Source organism: Fundulus heteroclitus, chromosome 6, assembly GCF_011125445.2.
Source record: "Fundulus heteroclitus isolate FHET01 chromosome 6, MU-UCD_Fhet_4.1, whole genome shotgun sequence".
NCBI classification, from domain to species: Eukaryota; Metazoa; Chordata; class Actinopteri; order Cyprinodontiformes; family Fundulidae; genus Fundulus; species Fundulus heteroclitus.
In genome coordinates, this window is record NC_046366.1 from 6,566,302 (window position 1) to 6,579,433 (window position 13,132).

The 13,132-nt window shown below is 40.3% G+C and overlaps 1 long non-coding RNA gene across 1 annotated transcript; it reads left to right on the forward strand.

The window, feature by feature from the left end:
* Positions 1-468: 468 nt before the first annotated feature.
* Positions 469-2,329, forward strand: LOC118563370. Its single transcript, XR_004931165.1, has 3 exons — positions 469-492; positions 1,584-1,660; positions 2,308-2,329. It is a non-coding gene; the product is annotated as an uncharacterized LOC118563370 (long non-coding RNA).
* The last annotated feature ends 10,803 nt before the right edge of the window (positions 2,330-13,132 follow it).

Here is a 13,132-nt window from a genome sequence, read left to right on the forward strand (position 1 = left end):
ACAAGCAGCATTCACAAAAAATAATACATATTACAATAACACAAAATGACCCACTCCAAAATTAAATAGCCTGTAATAATAAAGGCTATACAGTGTAGGACATAAGGACCCATAATCAGCCGAGGGTCCAGTGTGGGTCCCACACAAGGGGCCACCATGGAACCCACTGACAAAACTAGCTGGGCAGCCCAGCTGGGGCTCACTTACCAGCCCACATCAATCCCGCATGGGCCCCTCATGGGTGTGTTGGCAGGGATGCCTTTCCCTGGTAGCCATCTAATTGTTTGGACTTCCGAGGGAGTCTCAGGCCATATGCGGTACATAGTCCTGCCAGCAAGTACTGCGTCTGCCTGGGAGTTTCCTCTTAGTAGGACATGCATGAAAAACCTCCGAAGGGAGGTGCCCAAGAGACATTGTGATCAGATGCCTGATGAGCCGCCGCTGTACTCTAAACTCCCTCAGGTGACGGAGCGCTTCACTTTAACTCTAAGGGTAAGCACAGCCAGCTACCTGACTGAGGAAGCCTGTTTCAGCTGCTTGTATTCGGGATCAGGCTCATTTGGTCAGGATCCGTACCTAGTGAACATTAGAAGGGCTATAAACCCGTTAATAAAGAGCTGTGCTTTTTGTGAGATTATGTCAAGACAAAAGAATTCTCGTATGTTTAACTGTAACTTCAAAACTATGTGTTTTATGACCTGGCAACGTGCATCTTTTTCTTTTGGTTATAACGTCATGGTTATAGCTGCATGTTCAGTGTTGCACATTCTACAGTTAATAACATAGGTTCAGGTCGGGTCAACTCAGGTCATGTTACTTGGATGCCGGCCTTCATAAACCAGGATCACAGGGGTACAGGTCCTACCTCACAAATTACATTTGTCTTGGCAGATTTCCTTTTGAGCAGATCATTCTATGTAAATATGACAGTTTTGATCAGGGGTTTTCTTTTTGTTGATGCATTAGATCAAGTTATTAAATTAGTTCATCCATCCATCCATTTTCCTACACGCTTATCCCTGTTGAGGTCGTGAGGGGTGCTGGTGCCTATCTCCAGCTGTCAATGGGCGATATAAATAAAGCTTTTGTTCAGAGCAGGCCAGAGTCACAAGTCACTCATTTACATGGGGGGGAAAAAAATCAGGTTTTGAAACCCTGGAACGTGATTGTGTTACGTCTCATTTTGCCAGCAAATACTCTCTGTTCACTGAGATTCCAAAGCGAAATGAAGATACAATGGTTCATAATCTTCCACAGTTGACTTGAGATCAGAGGACTGCTCAACATCCTCACTATTTTTTTTACTGACCAGAGCAACGTTGCAATCATTTCCTGCTCTGAAGAGGACAGTTTTGTATTTTGTTTCACATCACAAAGTTTACTAAAGTAGAGGTGATCAGGACAATTATTGGTTATCTTGTATCCACCGAGTGAGTGAAAACAAATTAGCCTGGCAGACTGGTATTAGAGGCACGGTGCAGTCACAGTTTGAAGACCACCCTATAAACTATTGCAATGTAACCCAACCAGCTGCTTACTCTGGTCTCTCTCTCTCTCTCTCTCGAAAATTACCTGATTTTCAGCAGCCCAATCATTAGCACCTTGCCCCAAGCAATGATGTAAAAAGTCTCATCTGCATGCAAATTATGCAAACATTAAGGTGAATTATTGACTTCAGGGGTTCTCAAACAAAACCGCTCCGTAGGAAAGCACCGATGCAGCTCTTTTATTAACTAAACAACAGCTAAATTATCTTCCCCAAACCAAGTGATGTAATTCTTGTCTTGTGGAGATAAAAGTGTGTCAATGGTACTCACAAAGTCTAGAGGTTCACTTCCAGAGCCAACAAAATCGCTTTCTAGTGAGGCCACAGCGACTGCTGACAGCATAATCATTTAAAATAGTTAGAAGCTGAAGGATAACTTAATCCCACCTACTTTGTGTGTGCAGTAAACACATCAAGAGACACTTCAGCTGTGTGTCCTCTCAGTGTGTTATGCTGATGATAATGATAAACACATTTACCACACCTGTCCCTGAAGTCACCACTTTACACCGCTTCTTAGCAGAGATAGCTTTACTTAAATCATATTAAAACTAACATGCTTATTATCCCACAGGCAGTGTAACTATATTAGCATGCCTCCTGTAACCTTGGCTGTTCATATGATGCTGTTTACCAAAAACATGCCAACTATCTTTGATCAAGTACTTAAATGAGAGAAACCCATTAGGTTTGTAACTGTCTCTGCGATGATGTAGAACTCTAGAGAAGTAGCTGAATTACAATGACGACTCTCTTGTCAGGAGCTAGAAGCAGCCGTTCGTGTGTTTGTTTCACCAGCTATGACAACTCTGTTTATTCCCACTAATCCATGACACAAAGTGCTGCTCACAGATGAACCACGATGCTTCTGTCAGACTGCCCACAAAGACCCCACTCTATTTTGATATCATCCAGGTTCTTAGATCCAGGCACCTGTACACATATTCCACTCTTTGGACTTTTCACGATTTTGTCATGTTACGACAATAAAACTTAAAGTCTTATAAAAGGACTTTATGTGACAGGCAACACAAAAGAGCAAACAACTGTGAAGGGAAAGAGAGAAAGAGACGTACAGTATTTTGCATATAGAAGATTCTAAAGGTGTGGTGTTGTATTCAGCCCCCAAGTGTCGGTATTTGTAGAGACACCTTTTACAGAGGCAACTCTTTTAGAGGATGTCTCTAGCAGCCTTGCAAATCTAGAGACATTTATGCCCATTATTCTTTGTAAAATAGCTCAAGCTAAGTCAGTTTGGATGGAGAACGTCAGTGAACATCATCTTTTAAGTCTTGCCACAAATTGACACTTTGATTTAGTTTCCGACTTTGACTGAGCCATTCTACAAGGAAGATATACTTTAATCTAAACTCAGAAACAGCTTATTTCCTAGAGCTGTGAGAGGTATTGCCCCCCCCCCCCCCCACCACCACCACCATCTGCTGAGAGACTGCCGTCCATCATATGTTACAATCACATCACAGTTATTGCCTATTTGCACATTCGTATTCTCAGGAATATCAAATTGCACATTTCTGTAAATGAAGCCTGAAGATCACTGCACAAAAATGACCTAATTAGCTCATTACTTGAGATTCATGCAGGAGGAACAAATGGCTGATTTCATTCACAAAGGGACTGATATCAGAGCTCTCGGACTCTGATACGAACTTGCATGCTCTAATACTGTTATGGATGACGCTGTTGAAGCCGATATTCAGACAAACCCAGAGTTACGATTTAAAAGGTTTATTGTGAGGGTGAGTAGTGGCAGGTAAAACAGGCAAGCAGAACCAGACTTGACAGATGAGTAATGGCTGATGGTGCAGGTAGGCAGGGATGAGCAGGGGACCAGAAGATGCAGGCAGTGACAGACTTAAGAGTGATGAAGGCAGGAGCTGATCAGGTGCAGAAGGTGCTGGCCGATGTGGACCGAGGAACCACCGGAACGGGCAGAGCGAGCAGCTGGAACTCACAGGGAGACAGGCAGACTTGTGCAGCCCACAGACACCGGCAACTTTCATCGGAAGAGTCCAGCTGGCTGAGCACACAGGAACTGATAGAGACCAGGTACATCGCAATAAAGTGGCAGTGAGTGGATGACTGAGGCAGGTATATGTAGACAGGTGAACAGATGAGCTAAGTTGACTGAAATTAGTAGCAACAGGTGGAGCTGATCTAGAACGGAGTGGTGTCTGGATGGAGACTGAGCTGATTGGATGATGGCTCAGAGGTAAAGGGTGATTAAGAACAGTCCAGAAAGGTTCAAAGCAAATAAACAAAAACTTAAATCATGACAACTGTGTGAAAAAAACAACAACCTGTAAATATTAAGTCTGCTGTGTCTGTGTGTCATGTTATTTGTGTACATCCTAAGCCAGTGTCTGTCTCAAAGGTAATGTCACCATGGTAGCACATGGCGACAATAAAAAGATTATTGATTCTTCTTAATTCTTGATTCCACTGTAGCTCTGACTGTATGTGAAACGTTATCCAGGTGAAAGGTGAAGGTCCAACAGGTTTTCAGTATTCCCATCATCTCTTTCAATCTCTTCCCTCCTGGAGGAAGTATTACTACAGCATGATGCTGGCATAAACGTTTTTCAAAGTGGTACACTCTGTCAGGGTGCAGGTCTCCCTTCTGCACCATGGACAGTTCCAGATCCTTCCACCATCCACTCTGCCCTGCTTCACCCCATGCTGGATAAGTTTCACCTGCTGCAATAATCAAGTCCGGACTCAACACACCTGCCAGCTCTGCTATATAAGCCCTCTTCAGTCTGCTCCTCGTCGCTGGGTCATCTGCATTCACTCCTTGTTGCCTGCCTGAGTCTCACACCTTCTAGCCTGAGATCCCTACCTCTGACGCCTTGCTCAGCCAACTGCCTGCTCCAGCTTCACCGTGTCACTACCCTCAGCCATCTCCTCCATCACTCGTCTGCTCCTGTCTGGTACAGTCTGTGGTCTCCATCTCCATTACTCAAAGCCTTCAATAAAGCTCCTTAAACGTAGCTCTGTGTGTGTGGTGGTGTTCGGATTCATCAGAACAAATCCTGACACACTCTAAAAAGAAAAAGAAAAAAAGAATTGCTTTAATTGGTAACAAGTAATTGACTTAAGTTGATCAAACTTATTTCATTTAGTTTATAAATTGTTGTAAATAAATTAAGTTGGGTAAACTTAATTGAGTTACTTTTTACCAATTAAAGCAATTACTTTAAGTTGGAGCTGCACTCTCTTTTTAAAGTGGCTGTTCAAACCTGGTAAATGTCTTTCTGTGTATGACGAAGGTGCCATCGACTGAGTTTGTTGTTTTACCCAGGAAAATGGTAAATGCCTTGTACCTGTACATCGCTTTAACTAGTCCGACAATCCCAAAGCGCTTTACACTACAGCTCTGCTCTGTCTTCTCTAACCCCCAGTCGGTCGAGGCAGATAACCGTTCATGCTGGAGGTTATTCCTTCCCATTAAAGGGGAGTTTTTCTTTCCACTGTCACTTCATGCATGTTCACTATGAGGGATTGCTGCAAAGCCATGGACAATGCAGATGTCCCTGTGGCTCTACGCTCTTTCAGGAGGAGTGAATGCTGCTTGTCAGCGCTTGATGCAATCTGCTGGGTTTCCTTAGATAGGAAATTTTTCGACCAATCTGTATAATATGACTTTGGAAAGTGACTTGAGATGACTTGTTTCATGAATTGGCGCTATATAAATAAAATTTAATTGGATTGAATTGAACTACAGTCATTCACACCTGGACGGTGGGAAGTTATGTTAGTAGCCACAGCTGCCCTGAGGCAGACTGACAGAGGCGAGGCTGCCATACATCAGTGCCACCGGGCCCTCTGACCACCACCAGCAGGCAATTCAGGTGAAGTGTCTTCCCCAAGGAGACAATGACTGAAACGATCAAACCGGCAACCCGCTAATTGCAAGACAGCGGGAAAAGGGTTAGGATGCACCAGAAGTGGATCAAATATTTTGAGAGGACCAAAATCATAACATGCTACTCAGAATTAATGAAGATCACACAGCTTTGCGCTTTTCTCACACAGAGCAAATCTTGAGAGGGTTTTCTCTGTGATGCAGAGCCAGTGAACTCTGAGAAACCAACTTCCTGTTGAGTCACTGAAGAAGATTCTGCTCGTGCAATATAATTTTAAAAATATACTCCTTGCAAAGGCTTACATTCTTATTTGTTGGGCAATCAAAAACCGATATGTAGGACCAGCTCTGCAGAAAAATATGGATGGTTAACATAGGAGAACAACACATAGTGATAGTGTGTGACGTTTAAACATAGTACATCTAAAAAATACCTTTAGTTCTTCACAAAACAATTTTTTAGTTCTTTCTATCAGAGTATCACTAAACTGTTTCATAACTGGGCCAAGTGTCTTCTGTTATGCTAATCAAAATATGTTTATTGATCTTAAGATAGAACTTAAGCTGGAACATTTTTAATCTACTGATTGAAGAAAAACATTGTACTCTAGACAATTGTTTAATTGTATGTTAAGAATTTACGTCCCAAGTGAATCGTAGTTTTACTGTTGTTGATGAGGTGATCAGAAATATTAGAACTATATGTTTTAGGGTTCCTTTGCTTTACAAATGGATTTTCATAATTTCTTTGAAACTATTGTGCTATACAGAAAAATCCGTACTAAATTTTACATCGGAAATATTTTTCAAAAAATATATTACTTTTATTTTGTTTTTCAATTAAACTTTTGTTATGATTTAGTACCTCTACAGTCTGTTACTAAACAAGACTAAAAGTATAGTCCAGAGAAAATGCTAATTTCAATCATAATTGATCTTACTGAGGAAATAGTGAGTGAAAATTACATATCTGTAATTATAATTAACAATCCTACAATGAGACCTGACCCTGAAGCTACGCTAGAACCCATCATGCACCAGGGAAAAGAAGAGCTCAGAAACATCACCTGGGAAACACAGATGATATTTCTTCAGCTATTTCTGGCTGTGATGAAGTAGATTTATCATCATATAATGGAACATTTCAGCCAGCTGGCTGGGTACACTGTATAAAAAGGTCAGGGAAGTCCATTAGTTTCTGCACAAATTTCACTGCACAACAAAACCCTTTATCTTTCCTAGATTGCATCAGGGCTGTCGCGGTTTGAATCATCTCAGTGCCATGGTTGGTTATTTGGAGGGATCTGGGAAACGTCTGAAAAGGATTCAGATTTAAAAAAAAAAAAAAAAATGGTTTCAAACATGTTCATCCGGCTTCAAAAACATGCAGTAAGAGAAACATAATTTTCCTCACATACAGTTGGAGCATATAGAAATGCACAGAGCTGTTCCTCGAGTGAGCAGCCTGGAGGAAATGTGCGCCTATGGCCACCTTTGGTCTTTGAGAGAAATGTGCTGAGCAAGCACAACGGTTTAGTGTTTTTTCTTTGCAACATTCAATCAGCTGCAGGGGCTGGTCCTGACAGGTATCCTGGCTGAGTTACAGTAGCTACAGATGGACTCCAAAGCACTAACATAATTAGGTTCAAATACTCTCCAAAGGAACACCACACTGGCTGCTGTTGAGAAGTAACACTTCCATTTTCATCGTTTTTTTCCACCTTTAATGAATTAAATAGGCTTGATTTCTATCTTAAATTGTCAGTTTATTCTCTGAGGTTTATGTTGTTCAAAAGGTTTAAAAAAAAGGTGTTAAAAGAGCCAGAACATGATGTTGGGCAGTAATTGATTCTCAGTCCCTAATGTAGGACCAGCCATTTTAAAGACAGCTTTGTTCCACTCTCTAGGTCTCAATGGATTTAACAAATTTGTCAAGGTCTTGTTTTTATGTTTCTTTTACCCATTAGTTTTTGAAAAATGTATTCCAATATATCCAATTTTGAAATCTTTCTCTCTTTCTCTGTATCCTGATTCGTGAAGCTCGGAGCACTTTGAGCACTGTTATTTTTAACTGGATGGTTCTGGTTGTGCTAAGATGTTTGTATGAATATGTAAATGTTGTAACTGCTGAACTAATCTACCACCTTCAATCTTGAATTGATATGCCGGAAACCACAACCCAGCTTCAGCTCACACAACGCCCATCTTAAATATCTTCTCCTTGGTTGTTGGCCCCATATGAAGATGCTTTCCAGCTCCTTTTTCAGGTTTAGACTGGCCAAACCCCAGAAGCCATGGCTGACTCTGGGAGCGTACCTCTGTCTCTTTTATCCTAGCGGGGTTTGTCATATTTTGCGGCCGTTTGCCATAAATATTCTGACATTACTCTCCATCTGACCCCCTAATCCAGACTCAGAGTAGTGAGATCTTAGTCTTGTGCCATGGTTCTCAGTCAAAAATAGGTTGACCCCAGGTCTGCCTCAAGAATTGAGTTCAAGCATTTTGGTGTCTTGTTCATGAATGATGGTTGGATAGAAGGACAGAGGATGTGTTTGCTTCAGTCAGCTGTGGGAGTCAAAAAGATAAGCTCTCCGGTCTGTCAATGTTCAGACCTTCAGGTTTTTTCAGGAGATGCGGGCCAAAGGAACAAGGTTCTGGAGACAAGTGGCTGGATGTTAGGGTTTCTACCAACATTGATAGAAACCTTTGGATATTTATTTGTACATTCTGGATATTTTTGGATATTTATTTGATTTCTGTCACATGCCGTCTTTTGCATGTAGATGAAATGTTGAGTTTTCCGTCCTACATGACCAGAGCACCTTCCTTTACATGCTATCTGTGTCTCCTGTGTGGCTTTCTTGCTGTTCTTCTCCTTCTAAGACCAGGAGTGTGAGACTAATAGTTTTCCTGTCGACAGATTCTCCCACCAGAGCTGTGGATCTCTCCATCTCTTTCAGAGTTACCATGAGACTCTTGGCTAGATGTCTGGTAAATGTTCTCCATGCCAAACTTGTCAGTTTAGGTGGACGGCCATGTCTTGGTAGGTTTGCAGTTGTTTCATAGGCTTTCCCACTCTCAGAGGATGGCCTGAACAGTGCTCTGGGAGAAAGAATATGAATTTGAACTCTAAACCTGCTTTAAACCTCTCATCAACTTTCTCCATGACCAATCTGCTGTGTTCCTTGGTCCTCATGAGGTTTGTTAGAGATTGTTTTTTGTCTAACAAACCTCAAAGGCCTTCACAGAACAGCTGGATTCATCCAGAGATTAAATTACACACTGGTAGACTCTGTTTATGAACTAGGCAACTTGTAAAGGCAGATGGTGTGACTGGGTATTATTTCAGGGTATTGGAGTAAAGGGGGCTAAATACAAATAATGCCTCACGTTTCATTTTCTTTTTCTTCTGCTTCATGATTATGATCTAATCCATCTCGCTCTTCCACTTAAAAGTGTGAAAAAGATCCATTTAAGCAGAAAACGCATTAGAATTTATACAATGTACATGTGTTTTGATGTCTTTCTCTGTTGATATAAAGTAGTGATGTTAAGAACTTCCAGCAGATGAAATGTGCTGCTACGCTTTCGTCACGCCTCCTGCTGCGACTGCTGACTATGACAACAACCTGATGTAAACAGTTAATGGCTGGCTTTTATTTCAGATCGCAAAGATTTGCTGTTTACTTTCCCTGTGTGACCTTTCTTTCAGAGGTTGAATGACTTCAAGTTCTTCAAGAGAGAAAAGAAAGAGAGAAAATGCACACACCTGTTTAATGCATTTGGGATCACAAACGTTTTCTCTGTGGTGTGAAACATTTCAGCATATCTTCTAATTCCATAATCACAAAACTGAATTCAGCTGCCATTTTTTTTTTATTATTATTGTTGCTGGGGTTTTCTTTGGGGGGGGGGGGGGTTAATAGGGTGACAGATTTAACATAACACTAAAGTCTAAAAATGTCTGATGGTCACTGCCAGTGGGATGGGTTCGGGTTTAAAGCTTGCTTCTTTGGTGCTGAGTCTGGAGGGACTTTCAAAAAAAAATAATTGTTTGTCTCGCACACGGATCTCAATTTATGAATGTCCTCAAGCAACTATTGTTGCTTCACCTGAGTAAGCGCAGCTCATCATCCTGGGGATGGATTTAAAGAGGTCATCCCCCACTTGCTGCGGTGAAACTCCACTTGCCTAGACAAAGAATGGAGCACTAGAAGGATCATATCCATTATTTTTATATTCATTTACACAGTTAAACAGAATTGAGCCAACAACATGATATGAGAAAGTGCAGGAAATAAAGCTGATTTCCAGCACCATCAGTTGGATCATCAAGTATGGGAGAAAGGCCTGTTATTTGCTCAACTGAAGGGTCATGAATGTGAACAGCTTCTCTTCAGCTACTTCACTTTAGTTCTTGAGCACAAGACAGATTATTACACCCAGATCACTCTGCAGTTATGGTATGTTTCAGTGGAGATCACGTTCCAGGATACAAGGAGCTGGTGGACAGCTGTGTGGCAGGAGTCATTTCCTTTATAAAAACCGAAATACTGTACACGCATGTGGAAAAAAGGGAGACGGAGGAGGATACTTCTAAATGGACTGAGCCTCTGTAGGACTGTTCTGGTCATTACACAGATGGGCAGGCAACTTTGGCTTAGGGAGGGAGACTTTGGGAGGGAGAGTAATTAACACAGAAACCAGAAAGGCAGCTAAACTAACTCCCTCCTGTACACTCTAAAAAGAGAATGTTGAAACAACTTAAATGGATTGCTTCAATTGGCAACAAGTAATTGCATTAAGTTGATTCAACTTAATTTATTTGGCACATAAATTGTCATGGTAGTTGTAAATAAATTAAGTTGGCTTAACTTAATCCAATTACTTGTTACTAATTGAGGCAATTCATTAAATTAGAGGTGCATTATCTCTGTAGAGTTAGTCTAACACTATAGAGACATTAGCTTGTGCACACCAAGGAAATCATTTATGGGGGAAGCCTCAAATTACAATAATAAAGAACTTGGAAATTATCAGAAAACAAAACAAACGAAATCAAAACCCAAACACCCATGTGTTTAGGTTTTCAAGGTATGTGGAGGTTTGCCCGGAGTGACCAACTTAGTGACTGTGGAGCTCAGCTTGGAGCCCGCTGTAACTCGTCAGAGAAGCTGAGGGTTACAGCATCTATAGTACGCCATGGATGCCGGAGGAACCCTCAAGGGATATTTAATATTGATTAACTTTAAAAAAACAGTAACATATTATTTACAAAAAAGCAGCTTCTAATTAGGAATAAACAATTTTATCTAAGAACAGATAAAATGCCCACGCATGTTGCATTGAGTGTGATATGGTTTTCTTTAACTGTTAGCCACAATGATCAAAATTACAAGAAATAGAAGCTGAAAATATTTTACTGTATGTGTAATGAATCTCTATAAAATAACCGTTTCACTTTTCTTTGAGATGGGTGGTAGTAAATATTGTACTTTAATGCAATATTAAAAAAAAAAAAAAAAACTTACCTGAAGTTTCCTATTGTATTGCATCCTGTGCAGTTGTGTAAACTGAGAGACTGCTGCCCCCTGCCGGTTATTATTTGTCCACAAAGAAAATCCTATGACCTGAGATCAGTGCTACATGTTTATAGCTGCTCTAAATTACACATCACCATGATGTGTAACAGGGCAGTGCAGAGTATTTTAAAGAGCAAATTCCCTATTAATGCAGTGCCATTATTTTTCAGAGTTACTTTTATATCCGCAGCCATTGTGTGTACAATGGACAACAGGCAAGAATTATTTAAGAAATTTTTATGTATGTTAGCTGGATATGCAGAGTGATTATCAGTGGTTGAATTTCATGAATTCCATTTGGTATAATTTGGGCTCTGGGCATTTTGTTCCACTCTCAAATATTTCCTAAAGATAGCTGCAGTTTAGATCATTATACAGATTCCACTTAATTCCACCTGCTGTTTTCCAAAACATAACAAAAAAACTGATAACAAGAAGTACTTCTGAACACCATGTGGTCAAATTCATTCTGTCTATTAAAATGGCACTACAGATATTTCTCCCTCTCATGTGCGCTCTAAAATCACAATGTCAAGTCTCCTTCATGTGCAAACAAAAATCTATGACAAAAATACTTCAGCATTCTAACTGACTGTTGGAATAATTCCCATTGGCATTTGTGTTCTTATTTCCATCAGAGAATTCATATACAATTAATAATAAAATTGAGACAAGAGGAAACCACATCTCTGGAAGAAGCAGCTTGAGATGTCAGATGTTTTTCAGCAGTTCCCAAGGGGAATAATTTATTATGTCCTGTTTGAGTTTCAAATTGCATTTGAACTGTGGTAATAGCTGGATTTTGATGCACCATAATGACGGCAGACAGAGTTTCTGAGATTCTAGACAGGGGTCAACAGGGGCTGGTGCCCCTGTTATGTACTAAGTATATGATATTAAATAAATTTGCTATGATGATATATGCTGACAAAGATACCATAACTGATGTTCACTTGGACCAGTTGTATTTTTTACCTTTAAAGTTTTACTCTAACAATAATTTAAAAATTAAGCTGTTTCACATTTAGCTCCTGCCATATTGTGATAGGATTAGGGGTCTGCAACCTGCAGTTCAATTGGCTCTTTGGCTCACTTAATATATTAAAAGATGATATATTCACCTGTTTCCTCTGGAAAATTAAACCAGCATCCTTTAAGGGCGGTCTTGACTCTGGACTTGATACAACAGTGGAAAAACACCAGCAGGGGACATGGCTACACAAATCATCGCTGATTGTGGAAATGTCCCACTGGACCGACCTGAGGTCCAGTGGGACCTTGATTTCCAGATTAGCTGTAAAGTGTACTTTAATCAGGTAAAGATGATTTTTAACCACAGGACAACAGTATAGTCTTAAGTCTCCTTTGCCTCTGAAGTTCTCTCTGGATTATTAGTGAGTTTAGACCAGGAGTGTAACAGAAGTAGCCCGTGTCTTGGATACATCTGTGTGATGGCGCTGGAAGCTGTGATTCTAGAGACGGTTAAGACCATGTGAATCTCCACCAAACTTAGACATGGGCTTTGCTTCACAGTCCTCTCAAGGCAGAGCTTATGTCTGTAGCTTGGAACATTTTCTTACTACACTTTTTCCTTCCACTCAACTTTTCAGTAATACATCTGCTCTGTAAACAGCAAACATCTGTAGCAGTGAACTTTTGTGGCTTACTACTTAAGTCAGCAGTTTATCGTATAATGTTGCAGAACATAAGATGAACATTCATGTATTAAAAACCCATTTCTATTGGTCATATGTAACATTCCAATTATCTGAGAAATTGAATTGTTGATTTTCCTTTACTGTAAGCCATAATCATCCAAATTAACCAAAATAAACAGAAATTTACATTTCCACAGGTGCCCCTTGTAAAAGACATTTGTATTCTCGATGGTAACTTCCTGGTTAAATTAAGGTTAAATAAATAGATAGAAATTAGCTTATCCATGGTGCTTACACTGGCATTCGATTTGAGCAGGACTGAGACAAAATAGGATAATCCCTAAAACAAGTTCCAAACCTTGAAACAATTGATTGTATTTGTTTGAACTGCTAATGCTATTTAAAATTTTGCACCACATTATTTTTATATCAGACTGTTCCTAAAAAGCCTTATCAGGTA